General features: G+C 41.7%; 1 long non-coding RNA gene across 1 annotated transcript; it reads right to left on the reverse strand.

The window, feature by feature from the left end:
- Positions 1 to 323: 323 nt before the first annotated feature.
- Positions 324 to 25335, reverse strand: LOC121079102. The gene is made up of 3 exons (XR_005824878.1): positions 25215 to 25335; positions 21639 to 21730; positions 324 to 936 (listed from the first exon to the last, which is right to left on the reverse strand). It is a non-coding gene; the product is annotated as an uncharacterized LOC121079102 (long non-coding RNA).
- Positions 25336 to 25979: the final 644 nt, after the last annotated feature.

A 25979-nucleotide genomic window follows, 5' to 3' on the forward strand; every position in this document is an offset into this window, starting at 1 on the left:
TTGCATAAAACTGCATTAAACACGCTTTGCACACTGTACCGAATATCCATCAAATGATAACAGCTGTCATCATACTGCCCTGGTCTGAATTTGAACCTCAAAACTCTCAGTGAAATAGTGTTTTATCAGAGATATATCTACACAATACTCCAGACAGAGAAGCTATCAATGTGTAATCATGGTCTGTAAAACAGCTGATGACTTCAGTATGCTTTTGCTACTCTTTAAATAATCCCCAATTCCTCTCAGGAGCATTAAAATCTGTCCTTTGGAAAATAAAGCAAGATACAGTATTAATAAAAAGTTTGAGTGCTGTGCTCAGTTCAGTTGCATTTCTATTGACCGTCACGCTCTCAAAAAATATTAGAGAAGGTTGGTCCTCCAGAGACCTTGCCGCGATGGCAAAAGAAAGCCTGGGCAATTATGTAAAGGCACCGCGCTCCTGTTTTATTTAGCAGAGAGAGGGTTTTTTTTCTTCTTACAGCCCTTTTGTGCTCCCAGATGTTTTAATTACTGAGGAAAGGGAGCGGATGATTCTGGCCATATGTCTCCATTCCGCATAAATAAATATTGTCGCCAGCCCAGCTAAGTTTCGCAGAGCTGTCGATGATCCCGCTGACACTAAAGCTGTCGGGCCCGATAAGCATCTTCAATCCTTCAGTGAGCATGCTAATTCCAGAAACACTGAGACTGATATCCCATGAAAATATTCAATCTAGAAACAATTAGGCTCACATTGCTGCAAAATGGTACCTCTAGGAATTTGGGCGCTCGCTTGATTGGAGCCACGAGTCCAAGCTTTAAGTGAAGCCACCGCCAGGAACGAGCGAGGAGGAGAGAGCAGGTGAAACGGCCTCCTCGGAGCTGCAATCTCTGTGCCACGTGTTGAAGCTGCTGTGGGCCACGTTTTCCATTCTCTTGCCCATCCGCACAATCCTGGGGGACAGCTATGTAAGAAAGGGATTTAGCTCTGTGTTGCAACTTTTTTGATTAATGCATGCAACATCAACTGTTTTTATTGCAGTGCATTTGGAAATAAACAATGGTCAGGCTTTGTTTGTGCTAGACAGCAGGAAAACACAGTTGCAAACCTTCCCTTAGCAGCTTTCAGCCTAAACAAACAGTCTAATATATCCTTTAGAAAAGGATGTGTAACCACAGTGACTGTGGGGGGCTGCAAACAAGTTGTGAAAGCTGTTAAGCAGAAGGGAGCAATTTAAGAGGGAAGAAATTAGCTAAATTAACTGACAGTGAAGAGGAAGGGAGGCAGGACGGGACAGCCAGTGTCAGTGCAAGACTGTGACTTTTCTGCTATGTTCACCCAGCACCAAAACTCCCCGGCAATCCTGAAGCTGCAACCTGGGAGCCAGGAGCGGAGGGGTCTCGAGAAGCTACTTCAAAAAGCTGAAGATACAGGACAACAAATTAAGGTATCAGCAACATGAGACTCCACATACAATCCTAATTTCCACAGTCAAGCAAATAGGTCAAAATCTCAGCTCCCAACAGGCCTCCAGGCCCTCGTAGTTGCCTACTTTATAAACTGCCCAGTTGCAGGCAATGCTTTTTGCTTATTGCCTCCTGGTTTCACTCGGTGTTTGCTGATTCAAAGGGGGCTCCTGATTTTCATTGACAATACAGAACCAAAAAATCTATTTGATGCCACGTGCAAATAAAACCAGAGGACTGAAACATGAATGTAGAAATTAAGAAAAAACGAACAAAGAGAAGGGAAAAAAGATGCAGCTCATCCACTCAACAATCCTGTATTTGTTCTCTAGGTCATGACATTAAAGAAGAACCAGCTTTAAAGAGTACTTACATATGGTACACACTTCAGGAGCTGCACTGTCCAAAAACCAGACTTTATGGACAGAAGATAGGAAACATTCATTTGTTCTTTTATGTGAACCTTTTTCCACCAATTCTTAATTTCATTGCCAAGTCCCTCCGAGATGACACACCAGTAAAACAAGCTGAGATACTAGCACAAACCAGACCGTGCACAATTTCATGGAGCAAGCCAGGCTATCCAGCATCGCCTCTCGTTAGCAGAATACAGGAGGTTGTTCTCATAGCCAATTACATGTCAATGTAAATATCTGAGGATAAACCCAGACGCAAGAGGTCCTTGTTGAAGATGTAAAGTCTGAAAGCGCTTAAAATATTTAAATCCTTGGTGAAGTTTGCTTGCAAAAGCAACATTCTCATAGCTCCCACAAACTGAACCACAGCTGAGAGAGACAGACAAAATCTGAGCGCTGCCCTTACACAGGAGAGGAAGTGTTCTCAACAGCTTAAAGCCTATTCCCACCTATGATTAAAACCATAAAGTAACTAAGAATTCACAGTTAGGGGCAGCAGTTAATCAAATCTGTTTGAAAAGCAATGGTCTTATGAACAATTGGATAAAATGTGAAATCTGTACAAAACCGAACTTTTACCTTCTTGCAGTGTCACTACCAGTGTGTGCATATAAAAATAAAATGAGAAAGGAAAAATGGTTTTACGCATAATGCCCAACGGTGACTGCCAAATGTCTGAGAGTGAACTTAGAAGCAGCATCAGAAATAAATGAATAAAATCCTACTTTTGGCGTTAAGTGGTAAAAAAGAAAACATTAAAATCACTTGTGATCTTGTCTCCAGACTGTGCAGCACTACTCTAAAAATATGAAAGTGTTCAGACAACTGGTAAATGAATCAAATAGAATATTTTGCTTAAGTTTAAAACAACAAGATTTAAATTTTATTTTTCAGTTGGTGATATTGCGAATGGGAGCAAAATGAGCAGCACTGAAACACTGCAAAGGAAGCTGCTCCTGAGACATTTCTAGCACAAGCAGAATAGAAAACTCCAGCTGAGATTTCCAGTTCACTTTTGCCAAAAGAATACACTGAGATAAGCATTTAATTTTTATTTTTTTTAAAGGCTTATCCAAAAAATAGCATATGGAGAGAGAATTATTTTCTGCTGAGCTAAAGCGCAGGATGAAAAGTCTGGAGATCTGAATTTTTAATCTTAGTGACAGTAACATTGTATCAAAAGTAAATCTATTGACATTAATAGCTACAGAAGATTTAAGATTAGTTTAAGCAAGGTCAGAATCAGCATGTAGATTCTGGGCCCAGCATTACTACAGACTCCCATTGTGATCTTGGGCAAAATCCATGTAGTGATGGAGCGATTCCATGGAGTGATTTTAGGAGCCTTGAATTTTAGATGACTACATTAAGCAATCTCAAAGCAAACAACCACAAAAATGTACTTTAAGTGCTCTGAAAATCCCGAGCTTAGCTTTTCTATGATTTAGCTCTCCCACCTTTTAAAAAATTATCATCGTTACGAAGATGGCCATTTTCATAACAGTGGCATTCTTTAATTCTTTACTAAAAGCAAATTACTTCAGGATTCTCGGGAGGCACTGGAGAAGCTTAAAATTATATTTAATTTATCAGTACTTCTTCAGATGTATCAATTATCATTAATGTGGGCCAGAAAGATAGAAGAGAAACACTTCTCTCCAAGAAAAAGCAAGCACAACGTAAGAAAAATAAGTCATGTTCTTTTCCTATCTTGTTGAGTGTTTAGCAAGTCATGGCAAACTCCCCGCACCTCAACCATGACGCTTAGAATGCATTTTTACTCATTCGTAAAGCAAATATATAAGCATATATATGTATATGGTACATTTCTTGCTCTAAATTGCTGATACAGATTTGTCACGCTCAGATTATGTGAGCCACTATATTATTTTATACCTGCACAAGACACATAAATTTACATTTTAAAGCAGGTCATTACTACAACTAATTTCTAAAACTCTTCTTTTCTTTTTTTTTCTGTTTTTTTTTTTTTTCCAAATTGTGATTAAAAAAGAGAAAGTCCAAACTTCAGTTTGTCATTAGCAAAAAACTTGATAGCACTTGACATCTCTTGAAATTGTGAATGCTGAATTCCCAGCCTCAAAAAACAACGTCCTTGCAATTCAGATGTCACAACTCACAAGAGAGTATTCCTAGAAGGCCCCGGCAAGATTGAGTCAAAACAAATTGAGAACAGCAGTTAGGAGCCAGTGAAAGGAACCTCTGGTTGTGAGAACAAGCACACTACAGGTGAAGCATATTGGTGCTTCCAAAAACCCAGACTTAGTGGACCCATGCTGAGTCCATGGGACCAAGAAAGGTAAGGGACAGACATAGTTTTCCCATCTGAAGCTCAGCTCCGAAAGGCTGGAATTTATCTTTGCACAAAAGTGCAATGAGCCATGGGACTGATATAAATACATTTCAAATACCTTCAGTCATTAACACTTGTGTGTGTGTCCTGGAGCGTGTGAGGATGTTGTCATCATGAGGAACAGTACTTACCCCGTCCTACTATAATGCTTCCATAATGCCTCCCAATGCTCTACCTGTAATGTGTACTTCACCTTCACATACTGCCTAGGCTCAGAAATTGTGTATCTTCCAATCTAGAAGGATATGAAACCGTCTAAAAGCTGCCATCAAAAATTATGTCAGTAACTTCCGTCCTATGGGATGCAGGAGTGAATGATTGCTCCCACAGAGGAGTTTCTAATCCAACAACAATGGCAGTCAAAGATCATAACCGAAGAAGTAGCTACTGTCTTATCACCAGACCACTATCTCTGGGCCCAGCTTAACATCTCAAGAGATGTTGCATGCAACCTAACCCCAGAATACTTTAAAAAGTATCAGAGGGGTAACACCGGGGTGGGGAGTGAAGATTTTTCATATGAATTATGGAAACAGTACAAGCAAAATCCGTTAATAGTACGATAAGAAAGATACAATGGACTCTGAGGGCAATATTCTTTCTTTCTCAGCAGTGTACTTTTTACTTTTTTTTTTTAAAACTGCTTTCCTTCAGCAAGATTTTATACCATAAATTGAACTGCATCTCACGGGAGTATCAAGCATAAAACAAACAAAGTAACTGTGCTTTTGATGAGCAAACAACTTCAAAGAGCACTAGCATGTTTATCTTGAACACAGGGTTCCCACCAGAGCACAGATGAACGAAGTTCAGTTTCCAACAGGACATCTCTCTGCCAGAGCTCAGCCACAAGCATTTAAGAGGGGTGGGGGGAAGCTTTATCATCAACCCAATTTTAGAGTCATCATTTTTTCTGTGTTGCAAGTATGTTTCAGGATGCCACTGGGAGCAGAGTGGATATGGCTCTCTCTTAAACAAACAATAGCTGCCTTCAGGAGGAAGTCTCACAGGAAACAGCCCCAAGAGCTTGCAGTGCCTGTGCCCTAACACCTGCCAGTCCACGTGGGCCCCCACTTTGCCTAGACCTACGCAAAGTGCCCAAAACGAAACTTGAGGCATTAGCTTCAAAACCAAAGCTCACTAGTATGTTTGACTAAATGATGTTCTGTATTTCCATAAGCTTAAAATATTTTTATTTTAACAACAGTAACTGAAATCTCAATAGAACGCAGCAAAATATTACTCGAATGTCTCCAGAAAATGGAAATGTGAATTGTGAATTAAGAAAACGCTGTCCATCTAAGCAAAATACTGTCCTAGCCCTGTTCTACAACCTATCTTTTCTGAGGTACCAAAAAGTTTCTGGAAGTTCATACAGAAGAAAGTCATGAAATTATCTTCATATCTGTGAGTCTGCAGTCGAATCACCCTACTCATATTGTCAGCTATTTCTTTGCACAAAGAGGTAGAAGTAAGAGTAGAGACGGTTCTCATCCTGTGATTCCAGAACAAGGACATAGATGTGCAATGTTACTCTACTAGTGCAATGCAGGGAAAGGTAATAAGAGCTTAGCGTATGACATCAAGGACAGGATCTTCTCACAGGGCCACGAAACAACTCTCTAAAGAGGTAGACATAGTTATCTTACAACTCTTGTAGGAAAGAATTCATGAGGAAGCTGAGGTTTTGTAAGAAGCTAATGGCAAGGAGCTGTTTTAATTATTCTCCAACTCGCTGACTCCACCTTCATCAGAATATATTAAATAAAATGTATGGATGCTCGAGACTGGAATGCTGCAGTTCATAACTACAATTAACCACTATTAATTAATAGCTGAAAGATAAATGAGCCATGGGATCCATTTATTCCTGGGTTGGGAGTATTTAAATTCACAGTAGGATGCCAGCCCATTTTTCACAGCAGTGAATTAAAGGAAGTGTGAATCAAAGCTCAGTGCTGTAAGTTACTGGAGACATTTTCAGATCTGTTTGTTTCTTCTCATTTAAATGGTGAAAGAAGAGAAAATGACAGATGCACCGAAATTTCACTGGCAGAACAAAGAGAAAATGGTTGTATTTCCCATTCAGAGAGATGAGGTCTGGATCTCACACCTTCCCCTCTTCTTACCCAGTTCCATCTCTTTAGTGTGGACAAGGAAGATGATTTCCTGAAGCTGTGCGATGCAGGTGTTACTCTGCTCTCAGTTTACCTGGAGCGCCAAAGTACTCCTGGCTGATAAGACAGTTTGCTCAGCATGCAAGCAACATGTTCAAGAAAACACTCATGACCTTGCTTACTTCTCCTCTGTATCAAGGACGTATCCTGCCTGAGATGGATTCTTAAAATTCAGCCAAGACTGGTTTCGCCCTCTATTGTCTACTTGTGCTTGGAAAATCCCATCCAAGTCTTGCAGTAAAACAACACGGGTACTTTCCATTACTTCTCCAGGAGAGTTAAAATGTGAATTTTCTCAGAGTATGTTCCAAGATGATGACGTTCTTTCCAGAACTGCAAGGAAGATTGTCATTTAAGCCTCAGTGGAGCAATGATTAACATCACTACTAGCAACTGATTTGATAACAGCCTCAGGCTTGTACAGGCTAAGAAAGCAGAGCCTACCTGCCCAGGTTGGAAAAGCCAAGTTAGGCTGTCATGTTCCCTGGCTGCTTATGATGGAAAGGGACTGTCCAATGAATTACCTTGTAGCAATCTCAAAGAGCTGGTTTCTATTCTCCACCTGAGAAAAGTGTTACAAGGAATAAATGACAACCTCTGTTGATGTGATAGTGTGAGTTCTGAAGTAGAGACATGACTGAACCTTGGAAGATCTGAAATTCAGGTTCTTTCCTATATTTTCTGTTAAAAGGCTATCTTTCCAAACTAGAGTTCATTAAGCACTGGAATTCATGTGCTATGAAAACTCCAGTATTTTTCATTAGATTTCCCTTTCTAATTCAGACAAAAATATAATACTTGTCAAGGGGAAAGGGTAGAGCAGAAAGTTCCAAATTATTTTTTTTACTGGAGAGCATAGAAATACTTTGCTTTGTTAATAACATTATTTTAATATTCTTATATGATATGCATTTTCTTCCAACCTTGTAACACCTCACAAAAGATGGAGTTCAGTGCTGCATGGCCCCCATTCTCCTATAAGGGACTTTTACACATCCTTCTTAAAAATCTTTGATTTTGAAAAAAAAATATTTTCTACCAAAAGGCCTTCAGCAGGAAGCTCCTGAACAGTTTTCTTTCTAAAGCACCAGTCTGGAAAAGAATCTCCGAATTCTCAGAAAAGCAGGTTCTCCTGCAAGGTTTTTATATCCCGTGCTTCCTTTAAGATCAGAAACACCAGAATCCTTTGTAGTATTTTGACTCTTCCAGTTCTTCAAAAACAACATTCAGAGAAGTATGAAACTGAAAAATATTTATGGATAAATATGGCTAACTTTTTCTTATCTGAAAAACTTCTCAGCACCAGATTTAAATTAAGATTTGAGATGGTTCTTCTTGCAAGAAAGCCCTTGTCTTGTCCCTACTCCTTGACATTATAACATCTTCTCAACGTCTAAGAATTTTGTGGTGGTAAAACACGTCAATGATAAAACCTTTAAGAAGCCAGGACATAGTTTTTACTCTTACAAAGCTGTCATTGATTCCAAATAATCTTAATGTGAGTTACTACACAGTGATAAAGGACTTAAGTATTCCCCACTGATCCCCCAATAATACGCAGATGTTATCAATTCATGCAGGAAATACCCAATCTGCTCATTTGTTATTTGTATGCAATGAAAATTGAGGAATATGCATTTAATTACTGGTGTGAATCCTCAAAAGAGTATGGTTTCATTAACACTAGACCCATCACACGATGCATTCGTCCCACAGAAAGAAAAAAAAAACACCAAAAAAACAATACCCCCTGCCCTAGTATCACAAAACCAAAACAGGAGTTATTTTGTCAGAAGTTATTTTTCTATAAAGATAAAAATGTGGAAATAAAAAAAATCAGATTTCACTATTAATTAGAGTAGCATGTTCACAAGAAAACAAAAAGCATGTGGTTAAAATAATTGGGCCATAAAGCCTTTTGGCTGTGAGAAATGACTTTCTGTTTTCAGCTGTGGCCCTCCAGCAGGCAGCGTGAAACCAGGACTTCTCTCAGGCTGAAGAACCAAGTCCAAAAAGAAGAGCTCCGGTTTTGCATATTATGCTTTCGTTCTTTGCTGAATACTTACAATGCATACAAATACATTGTTTTAATGCTGGATTTTCTGCAGATGGCTATGGGCTGGACATGCCAGAAAGGGGTCTTGCTACTCCAGCTCTCTGCCATAGGGCTGCGTGAGGAACACGAGCAGCATCCCTGCCAGAGTGTGGGAGGAAGGAGCAGACCCTAAGGGAGTTAGGGTGAGGCTGGATCCTGCAGATGGCTGCAGGGGGCCAGGATATCACTGCTGTTGTGCTCCTTGTGGTATGGGCCAGGCCATTCCTCCCTGGCTGCAGTGACCCCTCTGGGCTCGGGCCTGCAGGGCAGAGGCTGGCCCTCAACAGCCCCGTTCGCACCCAGTTTAAGGAGCCACGTCTGTCACCACCACATAGCCTATGTGCCAGGAAGGGTTCAGCTAAAGAGACTGGGAAACACTGCCCTGTTGAAGGTAAAATGCTCCCACATTAGTAGAGAAGATAAACAGAGCGGCTGATAGCAGTTTTTTGTACCTACAGATCGTGGCTATCTTAGGCCACATTCTGCCATGTTGGTTGGAGACAGAGACCAGAGCTGCTTCCTGATTCTGTCTTTTTTCCAGTGAAATAAGAATACACCGATTTGTAGTCTCTAACCCCACAAGAAACAGTGAGCATCGCTTCATGTTTGTAGAACCTTATAGTTGGAGCTTGCCTCTCCTCTGACCTCGAGCCAATGAAACCCCACTTCTGAGCTGCAACACAGAGAAGAAATACAAACTAATAGCCTTAGAGACCATTAACCCAGAACACAATTCTCTTCACGAAACACACAGGACAAGACAATGTTAAAAGGACACAACTGAACACACTGGTGTTCATTTTTAACCTCATTGCCTTACCTCCAGTAGCACAACCAAATGTAATTACAGCCAGCAGCAAAAGGAAAAGCAAGATCAGAGACTCAATCCTGATTAAAATAAATAAATACTGAAAATATAGAAAGCATATGGGCACTGAAGAGCAGCATATGGATCACGTCCTGAAGTACAAGGCCTACCATATGCTTACAGAGCCTGGTTCAAAGGAAAACCTCGCTCCCTCCTCCCGATGTCTTTGGCTAGGTCACGAATCAGCTGCCTCCCAACATCTTGTGCCATTGGGCAAGTTTGCTTTTGAATAATAAAGCAAGTTTCAGCTCAGCATGGGGAGAATCCCAGGTAGAAAATGGACAGATGGCTGGTCCTAGTTAAGCAGGCAGAGACGGAGACGAAGCATTCCCCTTTGCCTTCTCTCAGACCAACCCATTCATTGTGTCTTACACCAGCTGTATGTATCTAACCCTCCTTACCTTCTGTTTCCTTAAGAAAATAGTTCTTAATTTTTTTGACCTCCTGTGTTGACCTGCCAGCCCTGCAGGGAATCCTAATGAGCTGTTAACATTGCTTGGGATATGGCATCCGACCAGTTTGCGGAGTTCTTCAGCCTCTTCCTACCAAAGCTCCCATTTTTTCATGCTTCACTGGCCCCAACCAACCCCATCTGCCTGTAGATGTCTAGCATATGTTACGTGCCTGGCACTGCCCTGCAGGAAACGATGCCTTGCAGCTCTTCCAGTGTCTGGCATATGATAAGGACAATTTAGATAGCAATCAAGGAACAGGATTGCTCAAGTGTGGGGCTAGAAGAGGAAGAAGGAGACAGCGATGACTGGGCCCAGAATAGAGGATTTCCTGCCATACTGCAACTGCGGTGACGAAGGGAAGAGATAGACCATCCTAGGCGAACGCAAAGCTCATTCTGAGAACTTAAAAAGAGTCAGGAAACACTAAGGTCTGCACCACCGTATGAATTCCACAGACATCATACATGAAATGTATTTGTAATTATCAGTTGTGTCAGTATGATCAAGGGGAGCAAAGACAAAAGCTCCCTGCTCAGAGAGGCTGACTGTCTTCAACAGATTGGGCCAGGGAACCACGCAGGGACTTGGCTTTTTCTGCACACAGGAGCAGTGTGTGCTCCAGGCTAGTAGTTGCTGCTGACAGCAGCACTGATGCTAGCCAGCTGCGGGGCTATCGCATCTCCTCACCCGCAGCCAGCAGCCCCCAGGGAGATGGGGGCGAGGGCTGAGGCATAAGCTGACCATATGGCCAAGCAGCTCGGGGGAAAGAAGGATTCCTGTCCCGGTGGCTGCGCAGAGAACACAGGCTGCCCAGGGAAGGTCTCTCTTCCTCTGGCTGTGGCACAGGGCAATATTAACTCCCATTTCACCTACTTAGCCAGCACACACTGCAGCAGAGCCCGGGTGTTGTTGGGTCAGTCTTCCCTACCAGGAACGGCTTTTCACTTCAGCTTACCCCAGGATTGTCAAATCTCAGCATTCAAAAAATCAGGACTCGGGACTTGAAGGATGAAGCTAATCTGAAAAACATTCCATTTTAAACTGACAGTCGTCTTTTTGAGTTCTAAATCATTATTTTTGATCAAGTTTCTAAATTTCTTCCTCCATCTGGAAGGACCAGATATTCACCTAGGTCTAGCATGCCAAGAACTCTGACTTTAGCAAAAATACTGACAAAAACCAGGTAAGACTGACACGTTTAGCCACATCACCAGCTGGTTATTAGGATAATGTTAATGTTGATGTGGGAAAACTTGCTTTTTCTGCAATATCCTGTGGATTCAAATGTCTTTAAGTGTGCATTAACTTGGGGGGAGAGGTATTATTATTTCATATCCTTGTTTATTTTGGAGTTGTTCTTGTAAGAGAAAAAAAGACAGAGATGGGCAAATAAGGACAGCAATGGAAAAGCTAGAAGCCTCAAGCTTAATCACTTCTATTAAAAAAAAAAAAAAAAAACTCTCAAAGCATGGAACAGCCATAGCTGAAACCAGGAAGAAATTCCATATTGGAGACTTTGGACCCTGGAGACATGTTTGGAGAGAACTAGCCTTCAAAACACAGCTCTGCACTCAAGCATCTTTCTACCTCTGAGCTCAGCGCTTCATTCTTTCCGGAGCAGAGTGTTTCCTTACCCTTGCTAAACATTTTGCTGTACAAGGTGCTACTAAGCATGCAGAACAATGCCCGTTCCTCTTTACAGAGGGATTTGCCTTCCTCACATTCTCAGGCACAGCTAACCAGATTGCCTTCACATACCCACGAAAGTTTGCAGAAGGAAAACCTCCAAGAGAGCCAACAAAAACAAAGCATGGTGAGGGGAAGGTAACTTACAGCTTCAGTGCTATGGAAATTAATCCCTTAGGAAAGGTAAAGCGGGAGCACAGTTAAAAATTTTGACACAGAAAGTTCACTACTTTATCACATTCCTCCTTTGGGATTACATTTTCCACACATTTGAGGCTGTTTCACAAAGTGTATTGTTCTCCTTTTTAGGAAACTAGCATAGTATAAAATAGTACAAATCTGACCAATTGCTACTAATTAGAAATAGCAGCTTGGAGAATTCTGCTTTAATACACTGGTATATGGAATATAACAATCTGATCTCCACTTCCTGCCCAGATCAAAACTCTAGACAAATCCTCATTTCCAATCACATACGATCAATTGGAAACAAAGTCAGAAGCTCAGACAATTATGCAGAATATGCAAATTTTAAAGGGCTTATCCTAATTCCATTCTTAATAACTAACAAAATTATACCAAAAGCATAGCTAATGTTGCCACATCTAACCAGTGCTAGGTGTTCAAAACAGACTAACACGCAAGTCTCCCACTGCTGTGCTCACCTTCTGTCAGTAAATAAAAAAAACACCATTTATTAAACCAAGTGCTTCAGTTTAATTTTGCATCAGATGTTAGATCTATACTCAAAAAGTAAATGTTTATTGTGAAAAAAGTGTATAAAACCTTAATTGTAACCAACTAGTTCACATTTTCTTGCCTACTTTTGACTACTATAAATTTTCACAGATTATCTCACCTGTCAAGGATAAAACACATCATTTACTTAAAGTTATTGAGTAACTTAGTCTGAATGTAAAATATGTGATAGGATGATGTAGCTTTATCTGCTTCTAGTCCCCTTTGTCAAATGTAAAGAGAAGAGGTATATAGTACTAGGGAGAGCATTTAACTGTGCATTTGGAGTTCTGGCTATTACTTTCAGTTTTGTTGAAAACTTGTCCTTTAACCTTGTAGGAACAAAACATTAATCTTGTCATCAAATCCAAATCCTAACTAAGCTACCAAACAGGATATTGCAGCAGCCGATTACGTTGACTTTTAGACTGTCAGAAGGAAGAGGGTGCAGAAATGCATTAGTGTTCATGAATTACGGATTATATTTTCACAGATTGACTTCCCGTGTTTAGATCCCCCTGCACTCTGGAGGTGTGAACATCTGCATATACCTAATACAGCAAAGAACAGACGTTCACATTTCAGTTTGAATCCCAAGGGGTAAAGCTACATAAAAATATGTGCTTGTCAAGTAGAGGCATAAGGCATAAGAAAAATAAGCATGTAATTTAGAAGCTGCAGCAACAGAGGTTGGAACATGTCCACATGAAAACTTAGTTCAAGTGGAGGATCACTTCATAACTATACCTATTTATGAAATAAAGTTGTTTTGTCAGTGAATCCACATTTTCCTGTTGCCTAGATAACCAGATAAAACATAGTTACAGCAGTCCTACAGACTGTGCTCTGATGTGAACTTCAAAAATCTGAGGTTTGCATCAAGAACCAGATTCAATCAAGTAACAGCAAAAAAACTGCACAAACAGGAGAACCCAAGCTTTTCTCAAACAAAGAAAAGATCGCATTGATAGAGGAAGAAATATCCATTGTTAACGATTTTCTCTTGGAAAGCTGAAGATTTGCAAAAGATGCCAACTCCCTGAAGTTAATTTGTGGTTCAAGAGGGAGCGCGCGTTCCCGCGTGTGGGGAGCACAGAGCGTCCCGCGTAATTCTGGTTAGGCGTGGCTGGGCAGGAGCCAGGCCTGGATTATCTCAAACTGATAGAGAGAGCACACGTGTTTAGAAAGAAGAACAAGTGCCAAATATGCAGTTCCTCGCTTCCATAAAACATAAGGTGTTTTATTTCTGCATCAGATGTTTCAAACACAATTGCCTTCTATTAAGTTTCAATGTAAACCACTTTGCTTTCCTAATGTAGCATGAACTTTAACTGTGGCCATTTCAGAGACATTACGTGGATACCATATCACCAAACAAAAAGATACACATTTGCTGTCTCTCTGAAAAATATTTGTTCCCTTTGTGCCTCACCCTGTCTGAAACCTGGAGGTTTTTCAGCTTTTTAGCTCTTCTATATCTGTACATATGTTAGAGCAATTTTCCTAAATATTTATCATAAATATTATGTTCTTATTAGTAGATAGCCAAAAAAAAAAAAGAGTGTTGGCATTGTTTTGTTTTATAGGACTCAAATAGGAAAGAGCTGGAATAACGTGCTAACCAGCAGGCAGTTACCAACTCATGGTAAGCGTCGCATGGACTCCGGTTTCCCTTCCTTGCGAAGCTCAGCTCATCGAGCACTGCTGGCAGCAGGCAGGGCACTTGTGTTAAAATACTTGGGGCAGAAGACTCATTGTTCTGCAGTCATGACAATCACTGGAATATGCATCGTATTGCATTACTGATCGAAAAGAGGGACAGTTTAAAGGATTTCTTTTAATCAGGCAATGAGAAAGGCTGCTGATTAGTTGGCTGCTTCTGGCTCACAGACTAAAACCTGATCACAGGTTTCTAACAGCAAATTATAGGTAAAGCCAAGGAAAAGTCAGTAATTTCAGCTGGCAAGGGTTCACGGGACTCCTTTCTTCAGTTTTGATTCATAAGCAACTTTGTGCAGCCCAAGTTCCAGGTTTGCAATTCAAAACCTTACAAGTGAAATCTGAATGCCCTGTTTCTTGTCAAGGAAAAAAAGCACTGCACATTCCTCCTGAGGGCTTTGGTGACAGTCACTTCAGGCTTGGGTCTATAGTTCCCGCTAAACTCTGGCCCACGTTTTGCAGGTTGTGTTTTGCCTGCTCTTTTTCATACAACTAATCCCATTCCTTCCTCAAGGAACCAAAGAGGAACTGATCTATAATAACCTCCTACAAGGGCCCTGTTTCAGGAAAGTAAACAGAAGAAGGGAAAACAAAACAAAACAAAACAAAAACAAAAATAAAAAAAAACCAACCTTATCCTGAAACTGTTCTTCCCCCTTCCACCAAATGTCTCATCCTTCCCACTAGAGCAGAGCTCCTGGGATCACCACCAGCCCGGCTGAGGGTGCCCGTGGGACACTCGGGTTTCCCCAGGCTGAGCCTCTGCATCCTGCCCGCTCCAGGCTCGGTTGCCCAGAGGACATGGGTGCAGATGCAACAAGCCTGCAATGCAAGTATTTCTCGGCCTCAGTGTCCAGAGCCTTTTCAGGGATCTCCAAATCAGCCAGGTGACCCAGAACTGACCAAAAGTGGCCTGAAGGTATTCAGGAGCAAACAAGACCTCTAAAACAGTATTTATAGCCTCTTAAGAGGAAGCAAGACCTGCCGATAGGATATACCTGAAGTGTTCTTGACCTCTGAACTAGGCTCTTCCAACGCAGCCCCTATCAAAGAGCAGAGGGAAACAACGTCCCATCTTCGGTGTCCGCACCAGCTGCAAGAGCACACAACAAGTGAGCCCACTGCGCGCAATGGATGAGGTGTGAAATTAGTTCTGTCATCTCCGCACACACCATGGTGAATCAGTTCTTCCTGAGGGCTTCAGCAGATCAACATTTCCACTTGTTTAATTTGAGATTGAGGCAAGAGCACGCAGGACCCTGCCTCACCCTTCTCCATCGCGCCAAATGGCCAAAATTACCCCAGGGCTGAACAAACCCCCCGGGAGAAGAGATGGAGATGCGGGGAGTGGGAAGAAATGACCACTTCACCTTTTGCTGCTTTTAGTGGATTCTAATTAGGAATCTGGCAGTGCCACCCCCTCAGCGGGAAGCCCACATTATTAACGCTGGCATCAAAAGCAAGCCGACTGCAAGCTGCAGGAGCGGCTGCCGAACTGGCACAGCCTTCCCTCCCGCTCTTGGCCGAAACACCACAGCAGATGTCTGAAGAGTTGGTGTTTCTTTCCCCATCGCCACCCCCCCTCCCCCCGCACGACCTTATGCCAGAGATTACATGTACAAGTGCCAAGGTAAAGGTTCCTAATGGGTCAAAGAAACATCCTTAAGAAGGGCTTGCTTCGAAACGTCTCCGCTTCCAAACGGTACAGCGGGGCTGCAGAGGAGCGCGCAGTCTGGTGGGGGGCACAGAGAAACATATAAGCATTCAGCTGTAATTATAGTAATCTGGTATAGTCAGTGCAAAAAAACAATGGCCTTTCCTCTCTTGTTATTCTGAATCATTTGTAGATGTTCATGTTTTAATCATATTTTTCCACATGAATCAATATGAGAGAGAGAACGACAGAGAGATAATTACGTGCACCGAACAAATATTCCACCTAACGGAGGTTGTGCTGGGAAGGGCTGCTTGTAATTAATGAAGTACTGCCACACACTTGTCAAGTGCAACCAGCTCTTTAAGGGCAAGCCATCATTTCAAATTCTGAGCTCACTGAAATTTAACGAAATTGGAAAGAAAATAATAAAGTTGTGCAGCATCTCTCACAGCACCAGGCTCTGAGGAGCGAGCAAAGGAGCTCTGCACCTGGAATGCAAAGCTGCCTGGTGCCCAGTTGCGCTGGGAATGCAAAGCACAGCCTCAGCTCTCTCAAAGCGTGATCACGGGGGCATAACCTTCCCAAAGAGATGTGGAATTACAGGACAGTGTTAGGATACCATGGCTGAAATGCAAAAGGTTTATTTCAGCTCAATTCTCTCTGTCAGAAAGTCTCTCTTCCCTCATGCCGAGGAAAATAAAGTGAAATCTCCAAAGTGCTGAGTGGGATTTTTGAGGATCCCCATTTTAAAAATACCTGACCAAGACTTTTCTGGATCCAGACCTGAGCAGAAAAACAAAACAACCAACCAAACCAACACTACCAAAACCAGCATTCCTTTTGCATACAGGTCCTACAGCGAAACAGATAAGTGACACCCTGATCTCCCAAAAGTCTGAACCAGCACCCCAAACCCGGGGCTTTCCGATCCCTTCCTGTTGGATTTAACTCCCAGCATTCAAATGAATGTTTTAATCGCAACGGCACAGCAGCAAGCTTCTAGCTTGAATTATAATATTCCACCAGCTCAATGTGCCAAAAACACTTCCCTCCTCTCCCTTTCCATACTAGTTCTCCTGTTTCTCAGCTTTTAAATACCCCCTTGTTCTTTCTAGGCATTCATTGTGCAACACAATTTATTTCTGCAACACATCATTACAGCAATAGAAGTGTGAGAGTAGGTGGGGACAGTAGACAAGCAGAGGTGTGAAAGGGTGGTAACATACTAAGTGCCGCAGTGAGCCACCAGTCAACACTTTAAGGTTTCAAAAGAAGGGGGGAAAGGAGGGAAAGGGAAAGAAATGTATCTTCGTGGGCTTTGCAAAGTTTCAGGAATATTAGGGAGCTCTTGTGCAAGGCGTACACTGCCTTACAAAGCCAGACACACAATGCACTTCAGTTAGCTACAAATAAAAGACAGACCTCTACATACGCCAATATCAGCACTCCATCATCTACCCCTTACAGGGATGTAGCCCTCTATCTCCTTTCTTTTTGCAAAGCTTCTTTCTTGACAAGGAGATATTGTTTACAAGGGGAAAAAAATAGCCATTTCACACATATATCCAAAATAGCATTCCCAGGCGCAAGATAAAGACACTAAAAAGTGTAGGGAAACACTCTTACATTTTACATCCATTGTTTTTCACTGCAAATTTCGTTAGCATTATTTTTCCTTCCAAACCATTCAATAACATCATTAATTTTATTGGGGGGTGGGAGTGAGATTTGAAGGGCCTGAAATCCTCTCTTGCCAAGCAGTTCTAAGCCATTCAGGGAGAAAATGCAGCTTGATACAATGGCTATGGATTCAGTGAAAGATTTGTACAGAAACAGTACACCACCAACCTTAATTTCTGTGGGTGTGATGAAACCCTACTCTTACTAACTTCACCGAGACTACAAATTCGTCCATAAAACCCAAAGAAACAGGAAAGGAAAACCTGTAAGAGATGAGGAAAGTAGAAAGCATGGCAAAATAACAGCTTAAAATTATGCCTTATATCAAACAAATGCCATCCAAGCAGGCGATGAAGCCTAATATTCTGCACCCTCACCTTTCATCGCTCTGCAGACCAGGGGAAATGCTGCCACTGATGAGGCAGAACCTCACTTACAGCACTCACGTTGCTCTGAAGCAAGAGGCGAAATGGGTGGCAGCCCAGGAACAAACTGGGAGAAGAATCCAGAAGCAGAACTGTACTGCAATGGAGCATTGCAGGGAAGAGGCTGAGCCCTTTAAAATATCCTACAACTTTCCATCTCAGCACAAGCACTTGCACCCCATATTCCTTGCCAGGAGCTGCTGTAGCAGGTGCAAAAATGTCATTGTGGTAATCAGCCAGCTAACAATAAAATCTATTGTGCATGAGATACCTTAAGAAATTAGTTGCATTGCACACAACGAGAAGGTGAGGAATAAACCGACTGGCAGCCTTTTTGTAAAGGCTAACATGCTGCTTCTGCTCTCCCACTCTCTAAATGAATGGTCTCATTCTTTACAAGGGGGACTTGGTGAGCCTTAGGGGGTTGTAACTCATCTCTAAGTATTTGAATTAGAAAGAAACTTTGTATTTAGTACAAGGTCATAGCCCCAGAAGCAAATATTTTCCCCACTTCTAAATTAAGGCAGAAAAATCCCATGCCTGTTTTGAAACTAGGAAAGTGCAAAGTAATTGGAGTTAACAGAGTAAAGCAGTCTCTGCACTAACAGCTGGTTTGTGAATCACCCGCTCCTAAGCAATGAATCTATAAGGAGCTTCAGTGACAATCTGAGCCTTAACTTAGCAATGCTGCCATTTTCTTCCTTGGGCCCAGAATTTCACCTTACGTCCTTCTTATGGATACCAGCCAAATTAATACCCTATCAGCTGTGTGTAAACCTGGACAGAGACCAGGGGCCATCATGCAGTAAGCTGTTTCATGCTGACCAGCACATGGAAACCCAATATAAGAACTAAGATCTTTTTTCTTTTTCAATGTGAAAAAATCTAGAAATACTTATATATTGCTTGCCACATAATTCAAGCAAGGCTATCCCTTGCCACCTGATTCTTACAAGGACTTTAAAACCATGGTTTCTGTGCATACAGCCAATCGTTGTATCAGTCACGACTGTCCCGTAAAGTCCAGCCATGAGGAAGGAGATGCCAGAGCTATGAAAGCCTTGAACACAAAGAGCCCAGAGAACAGATTTCATCCCATATCAGGAGAATAAAAGCCGTCTTGGAAAATACAACAGAAACAACTTCTTTACATGTGAAGGATGAGAGAGAAACAAAGGAGAATGGATTAAAAGAAGCATAATTCTTATACTCAATTGACAAAAAAACATCTCCAGTAAGATCAAGAGAAATTGCATCCAGTGTTAACCGAAAACAAAGCCTGGGTTCCATAACTGACTTATTTCCTGGGAGATTCCCTTTATGGAAATGTCTACAGCTGTGTCTACTTAGTTTTAGCCTCACTGAAATCCACTGTCATCATTCAACTGCTTTATAAGTGGGTCACCCTCAAGAGACAGCACGAAATGCATTTTGCATTTCCAGAAACACAGAGGGAACCACTTTCTTCTGTTTTGCACATTAACGGTTTACTGTAATCACTACACAACTTTTTAATTTCTTGTGTACATCTCTCCCTTCCTGCTTTATAGGCCTTCTTCCCAGCCCTGTTACTCAGCTGTTCTGCAGAGCCACATACTTCTTCACTTGCTGCTGTGCCTTCAACAGGTATTTTTTTGCTCAAATGTGGGAATTCTTCCTTTCCAATTGGGCCATCATCCAATCTTTACAGAACATACCTTACAAGAGCAGGTGCTTCATATTGAGCACAGATGCCCAGAAATTCATAAGTTGATACATTTGGGCAAGAAACTTTGCCAGCTCAAGCTTCCTCATTACAATTTACATCCATTCTAACTAATGCCACAGAATGAAGAACACAGATTTTCTGAAAGAGCCTCAGCATTTCTGCAGTGCTGAAAGAGACGCACATGAACAAAAAATAAGCAAATCTAGTACGTAAATAAATGACAGCCATGCCCTGTTTTTGAAGAAGGATCTCCCAACAACAGGTCATGGATGCCTTCCTTAACTAGCATTCAGTGACAGTCTTACAGGAGTAGCATGTGTATTTGATATGTACTTGCAATGTAACACATTTTCAATGCCTTATCATTAGAAATGTATCTGTGCAAAGGACAAAACACATGTATGTTGCCTTTATTTGTACCTGCAAGCTGAGCAACAAATCCATTACAGTTCAGCCATCTATGGCTCGGGTACAAGTGCACATCTCTGAGTGCCAAAGATGGATTAGACAACTCTGGCCAAGTACAACTGGAAGCAGTGTTGAGACTCATGTACGTATCCACTCCAATACGCTGGCATGTTCGTCTCTGAGTGAGCCAATACCACATCACCCATTTTGCAATACAACCATTATTTGTACTTGCAAAGGACACAGTGCTGAATTTGTGTAGCTTCAGGGCTCCAAGGGAACCGTTCCTGCGCTTTATGTGTAATTTCTCTTTGAGCAAGCAATGCTGCAGGAATCGCAGCCCTCAGTGTTGCTATGGATCATAGCAGAAACAGGAAGAGAGACCAGGTGGATTTGTGGATGACTTAGTAACTTTAAAAAAAAAAAATCTTTCCACTGGCCCTGCCTCAGCACTGCTGGAATGTCTTATTTACTCACGTAAAGAGGAGGTTGTGGGGACACAGCTTCTCTCAGTCAGTCTTTTATTCAGCTGGAACGGAGCTGAAGAACTGAATCACATTTAAGTTTGTAGAGTGGCTGTTTGGTCCCCCCCCACACACACACACACATTTTTTCCTTCTTCTCTTCATCCAAGATTCAGACAGGAAAGCAGCACCACTTTTCACTGAAGCCAGGGTGCTTTGGGAAACATCTCAACTGGCTTTTGAAATCTTATTTCCAGGATCTGGGAGAGCTTTCCAAAAAGCGCCACGGCCCACCCACATTCAAACAACACAGATTCTAGAGGAGTCCTCGCCAGCCCCAGCCTACTGCAGGACACGTGGGTGGGCCTTCAACTTCTGGACACTTGCTAAAAATAAATAAATAATGGGACTTCAAAGCGAACTAGCTGAAGCACTTCAGAAAATTAATCATGCCTGGTGGAAAAGATGATTAGTGGCTTCTTGTGCTCCTTTTTAAAGCTATTGATCTTGGACACAGGAAGGAGCTTTCATATTCTCCACAAGCCACAGATGGTCAAAAGGGTCCTGAGAGGAAGAGACAAAAGGCAACCACAAGAGAACTCCAGAGGGTAGCAGAACTCAAGGTGTGTCCCAGGACCCAGTCATACCACTGCGAAGGATGCACTAGAAGAACAGCAGCAGCTTCTTTTGTAATTTTTCCTTTCCTTCAGCTTTCTTAAGTCGTTGTCTATATTTTCTACCTTCAAAGCAGGTATGCTCTGCAAGTCATTTCCCAGCACACCAGACACACTACACACTCCAGAAACACCAAACCAAATGATTTGCCAAGCCTTTGGCACTGTAAGAAGGCAGAGGCAGGAATCACAAGACAAAGACAACAAGGTCTTGCAAGTAAGCCAACTGTTTGATGATTGAAATAGTGGAATCTCTCTCTCTGGATGATTCTGTGGACTTTCTGTAAACTGAATTTTCCACATAACAGATAATTGTTTTAGAAAACACAAACTATAATCCCTAAATTACCTTCAAGCTAGTCTGGTGCAGGGTCAAGCTTTCTTCTGGGAAGCACTGTCCATTTTCATCTCCAATCAAAATACAATTAAACGTAAGAAATAACCACAGTTTCTCTATAGCTAAGATGATACATACGCTATTTTTATTAGAGCAAAACACGTATTTTTAAATGAACTTTCCTAGGAAGCTTAAAATTATATTCAGTCATAAACTTACGACAGCAAGTAAACAGGTCTAAAATTTCTCCCCCAGAATGCGGTGGTGGTTACTCACAGCAAGTCTCTCTACGCTGAAGTAGGACTTACTGAGCTCAGCATGATGGGTAGGTGCCACCTGGCTCTTCAGAAGACCTGCTCTTCCCAATATTTGGAAATCCATGCACTGGCCATTCCTTACCCTGAAATATATGAAGGCTTTTTTTTTTTTTTTGAGTACATATGTAGTAGCATACTGACCAAAATTAAAATTCAAACAATTACATTTGTCTGTTTGCCATTTCCCTTAAATTATCTTGGCTTCGTGCACCTAGTTCCCTTGTGGCAATGAGCAAGAAATGCAATGGCACAATTACAAGTATGGAGCAGCAGAGAAACAAATAGCAGGTGCATGAGAGTGGAGGGAAAAGGGGGGTTGTTTAAGTTGGCAAATGTTCCCCCAACTACGTCTTTAGGAAGGAAGGTACAGGTTCCAAAATGCCTTCACGGAAAATAAAGCACATTTAAACTCCAAGCAAGGAACTGCTCTTGTGATCAGAACTCTCTTTCTGAAAGAGGTTTAAGGCAGCATGGGAGCCCTTGATGACTATATTAACATTTCGACATTTCTTTGCAGAGTCACTACATTATTAGCAAGGATCTCACAGCCTTAAATTCCACTGTGGAATACTGTATTGGAACAGTGGAAAGACAAAAAAATCTCAGTAATTTTTTTCCCATTCTTCTCACAATAGTTGCCTTCCTCCCACAAGAAATAAACTACTGCTTATGCTGTCCCATCAGAGCACGCTCCCTCAGAAGGAACCATTCCCAGGAAAACCAAAGTTCAGGCAGCTGTTGAATTTTATTTTTAATATAAATCACCTAATTTGAAAAAGGCATTTGCATTTCACCCCACTGATTGTTTCAGAAGATCTTGCTATAATTCCAGAAGATGAGCAGAAGAAATCAACAGTCGGAACACATTACCTGCAATAGTTTTTCAGTTTTGTTGGGGACCAGAAAGAAAGGCAAAAGGGAGAAAAGGGAACTAGAAAGCAAGAGTTCCAGTCATCGTGCAGTATAAAATCAGTGCATGAGATTCAGGGTAGCACAATGCAGGACGGCCTAGAACCCCACCTGTGAGGCAGAGTGAAATTTTTCTGCGCTGCATCCTAGCTGGTCAGAGAAACTGGGCTGCAGCAAGCATAAAACAAGTCCCTAATCACAACACACTTGATTGAAAAAGCATCCAGCATCTAATTCTACTACCAAGCAGAGCTGTGAAAAATGTTTCTCATCATAAAATAAAGTGAGTAAGTTTTGGCTACTTTACTGACTCTGTGAAAATATGATAGGATAGGTATTAGGAAAAAAAAAAAAAAAAGCCAAAGGAATTTTTCATGCAGAGCAGTGTTGTCTAGATGTAAGAGCATGGGAGCTGGGAGATCAGCAGTCTACTCCCGGTGCTGTCGTCAGCTTGCAGTGAGGCACTGACCAAGTGGCTTCACAACCGTAAGGCTGAGGTTCCTCGGGTGTCACACGGGTACCACCATCACCCCCAGCCGCGTCACCGGTACACTGCACGACTGCGACTCAAGTAATGAACAGGGTGCTTTGGAGACCTTTTGATAGACGTGCTACAGTGGTTGTAATAAGTGTTATTTATTATCATTCAAGGGCAGATTCTAGATAGACATATAAGCTAAAGACCTTCTCAAGGTATTTATTACCCTTCCCATGGTATTAAACTGTTTGTTTGTTTTCCTTAAGATTGGTAATATCTTAGGGTTAAAAATCCCTTTTTATTAAGAAACTCTTCTACTAACATGAAGATGATGTCTAAATTTTCTTTCAAATAGCAGAAAGACTCCCAATATCAGTGTCCAAAATTTTACACAATACTTTTGATGTCGTAGAATTATCTTGTACCGAGCAATTATTACATTGTGTACTATTTTCTACATGCATTCCCCAATACTCAGGGGGGTGCCTGTTTCTCTGCTTCCCAAAACAATTTATCATCATGGCATCTTTTGTTATTCTATACTTCTACAAGACAGCAAAGAATAGCAAATCATCTCACAGTATTTTCAACACAAAATGAATTGGCCATTCAAGAAAACACCTTCCCCTAACTAGGGGATAAAATGGTAGCATCCCCACCAGATCAAAGACCACACTAGTCCTTACTGGTATACCTGACATTTCTTTTCCCTCCTGTTTGATGCTGTAGCATCTGCCTGGACCAATATTCAGTAATTCCTGTTCAATGCACTCTTTACAGCATCTCAGTTTTACTCTGTGTGCATTTATGTAAATTGCTATTATTTACACATTAGTTACATAGTTGACTTTTTATTATTATTTATAAGCCTGCTGATGCTACCTTCTGCATTTATTCTAGTCCGGAGTTAATGAGAGCCCCAATCCTGCTAACAGACCGCTGGGGTTAATTTGTTATTTCAAGTCAATGTGGTTTCAAAGGAACTCAAGCAGTTCCCATTGCCGGATCAGGAACAAAGTGCTCATACGCTGGTATGGGACCAACTCTCAGGAGAGTAGCAGAACCAAATGAGTACTCCAGCCTCTTAATTTTCCTTCATCATAGCACTTTTAGTAAAGTATCTCTCAGTGAAGGCTTGAGACAATTAATTAGGAAACACCCTGGAGTATGATCAACAGACTATTACTGTCATTTGAAGCCAATATTTATTAATATTCAAAATTTCTGTAAGGAAAGGTTACACAAACAGGGTTATTTTATATTATACACATTTGCTTTAGGTCTTTATTCTGCCTAGGAATAAAACTTAAATGCAGCAGGGATGACCCTTTTGCAATATTTTAAATATAGCTGTTAAACATTGCTTTACTAATAATTTGTCCCACTTTTCCAACTGCATGATCACTTCAAAAAGATGAGATAGACTGTGGTGTAGAAATCAAAGAAGAAACATTGGGTCATTTTCCACAAAATACTCATTTTACTTTGAAGCCTAGTAGGCAGTACCAACCTGAAGGCAACAGACATTATAAAGGAGTTTGATGCTGAAAGCATCTGGGCTGAAAAAGGCAGAATAAGAAAGAGACCTTTAGCCTGGATGTCTCAGCTTTTCATATGGGTGGCTGACAAGCTGGGCTATAGGGTAAACCATAACGTGCCAAGCACCACGGAGACTGGAGCCAAGAAAGGGATAATTTCAGGCAAGACCCAGTCTCTAGAGCCAAAACCACTGGCCTGAAAGCTTTTCTCAGAAGGTTTGCTGTTCCCATCACTGCTGGGATGAATTTTAACTCATTATTGATCAAGGGAATTTTAAAATCAATTTTAATTAAATGAAAGATTTCTATCATGGCTTGTTCTGTGTGGAAGTCACACAGACGACATATAAATATATGGAGGCAAATCAAGCAGAGCAGATTTGTAGCACTTAGGCCCTAAACAGGTGAGAAAGAAGCCAAAGTTACATCTCAAAGCAAATTTGTTCTAATAAATTACCTACAAGACATGCCTCTTCCCCCCCATTTTTGCCTTTGCCACTGGGATTTAGTCAGACTTGCTTTTTCTTGCCGAAGCAACGATTTTTATTAGGTTCTCCGTCATATCTCAAAACAACTGGAAAAGCGCTAAAGGAGACTACTACATGGCAATGCCTGGCAGCGGTGGATTGCTCAGCTTACCACCAACAGCGAGGTTCAGCATGGTGAAGAGGAGCAGCAGTCCCTCAGCTGAGGCTCCATCTGTACAGACAACAGCTCGTTCAAATCTCATGCCTTTCTGGTTTCCAGGGCAGGCAGGTACTGGGATCTGCTGCGCAAGACATAACAGAAAAAATGGAAGTAATAAAAAAAAATTGTCTAATGAAAAGATTAATCGACAACTTCAGGTAGGCACACAAATCCACTTACTCACTGGAAGGAGCTTGGTGAGATGGTTTATGCCTTCATCCCACAAGGAGCGAGGAGCAAGCCTTCGCTCTCTCTCTTCGTTAGCTAGACCAGGGACTGTTCTTGAGATGCCTGAGTTTCCTTTGGTAGCACCAGGCAGGAGAACAAGGGTTTCATCTCATTTCAGGTGCAACTGGCTGTCTGATAGTGCCACTTCCCAGGTCCTGGCCATATATGGGTTTGTAAAGCAGTTTATAGAGAGGCTCCGAGGGAGCTCCACCGAAATCAATGGACACCAGGCACTTATGCCATTGCAGAAAGCTCAGAAAGAGCCCAAGCGTATCCTTCCACACCTGCATACTCCAGTTCACAGCATTCTGCCTCAGGCAAAAGGTCATCCCAGTGCCAGTGCCACGGGTCACAAGTTCAATCCCCAAGATCAAACGTGCATTCAACTGAGGCTCCAAAGCAGATCAATGGAAGATGACTTAGTCATGCACAGACAGTGCTGCACAGACTCATGAGCCTCCTGTATCACTTACCACAAACATAAGGCTGTCT

This window comes from Cygnus olor, chromosome 16 (assembly GCF_009769625.2).
Source record: "Cygnus olor isolate bCygOlo1 chromosome 16, bCygOlo1.pri.v2, whole genome shotgun sequence".
Lineage (NCBI taxonomy): Eukaryota > Metazoa > Chordata > Aves > Anseriformes > Anatidae > Cygnus > Cygnus olor.